This window comes from Triticum dicoccoides, chromosome 6B (genome assembly GCF_002162155.2).
Source record: "Triticum dicoccoides isolate Atlit2015 ecotype Zavitan chromosome 6B, WEW_v2.0, whole genome shotgun sequence".
NCBI classification, from domain to species: domain Eukaryota; kingdom Viridiplantae; phylum Streptophyta; class Magnoliopsida; order Poales; family Poaceae; genus Triticum; species Triticum dicoccoides.
The window spans coordinates 190,256,033-190,257,456 of NC_041391.1; the positions used below are offsets into that span (position 1 = coordinate 190,256,033).

The following is a 1,424-nucleotide window of genomic DNA, read 5'->3' on the forward strand; positions in this document are numbered from 1 at the left end:
CTTCTTCATGAAGGCACAGACTCGAGCGCAGCATGAGTTTTTCCTCTCCAAACTCAGTGTTGTTGATCCACCATGAGTTTGAGGGGGGGGGGGGGTGTTAGATGTGTATAGTTCATTGTGTACATCCCCATTGTATAAGGGGCTTTTCTGCACTTTCACACACATGTATATGTAATGGCCTTTGGCCCTCAGAAAATACTAGTTGCTCATTATCCAACACTTGTAACCAGCTCAAAATATTGATAGCAATCAAGCCATGCCCTCTTGATTTGAGATTTTCAAGCAAACAAAGGCCAGAACCAAAGCTGCCAGATCAGGGATAGAGAAGAAAAGAAGAAAGAGATAAAATTATACTTTTAAAAGAATCGTTTTAAGGAGCTTCTGGACCGGCCATTCGTACCTCCTGCTCTGTAACTAAAACATAAATTCTCAAAATGGAGTGGAAAAAATACACTGCCACACATGCACACTACCATTATTCAGCATGTCCACCAATCAATCAAAACCAATTAACCATGGTTGCACAAAAAATAAAGAAATATTTTAGCAAAAGTTCTCCGTTAGCTGGTCCTATTATCTTGCAATCAGAACCAAATAAGTTTGGTTGCACAAACAAATAAAGAAATAGTTTAACCGAAATTCTCCTTTAGTCGGTCCTATTATCTAATTTCCTAAAACTGCAGAATATATTAATACACTCATAACATCAAAATGCAAGTTTCGTTCAACAAAATCTTCTGATAGATTCTTCATCTACCCTTCTTTATCAAATCTGCAAACACGGTGTCAAGCTAAAAACATATGCTATGAAATCAAAGTCAGAGACACAAGAGTAAAGAGGTAAAGAGAAAGGAGCACTCAACAGAGATTTATCATGGGCTGACTATTGCTGCTGCAGTATGATTCTTTGGGCCCCAGCGTTGTGGCTTTCTCATCTCACATTGTTCGTCTACACTGCATATAGTTCAATGGATAGGAACTGTAAAAAGATGTCTAGTTGGAAACTGCATATAGTTCAATGGATAGGATCTGTAAAACGAAGCTAACTAATCCAAGATTTTCTTTGTCCTCTGGAAAACAAAAATGGGGATTGTTTTGAGATATATTTTGTAGCACCAAACAAACAATATCTTCCATTATCATTTGAACATGCACATGCCCCTACTCTAGTTTACTTTATTAAAACCAAAGCAATACAAAAGGTGCTATCTGAACTACCACAATCAATATCCATTACATCGAAATTGGAAAGTAAAAAAAGACAAAACGTTCTTCTAAAAAAAAGGATAAAGCAAGAACATAGTCATGAACAAAGCATTGAGGAATCAGTAGAACAATTTCATGCAAGAAGAAAGAACTTACCCACCTACGGTTGCTTGCTATATAATAATAAGCCTATAATCCCTGCAAATGGAATAGCAAGA

General features: G+C 36.9%; 1 long non-coding RNA gene across 1 annotated transcript in view; it reads right to left on the minus strand.

Moving 5' to 3' along the window:
- Window positions 1–526: 526 nt before the first annotated feature.
- The window catches only part of LOC119326807, a 2,071-nt gene continuing 1,173 nt past the window's right edge, over window positions 527–1,424 (minus strand). The window contains exons 2-3 of the long non-coding RNA XR_005158187.1: window positions 1,363–1,404; window positions 527–954 (exon numbers count right to left, since the gene is read on the minus strand). This is a non-coding gene — a long non-coding RNA (uncharacterized LOC119326807). The remainder of the gene's footprint in view (window positions 955–1,362; window positions 1,405–1,424) is intronic.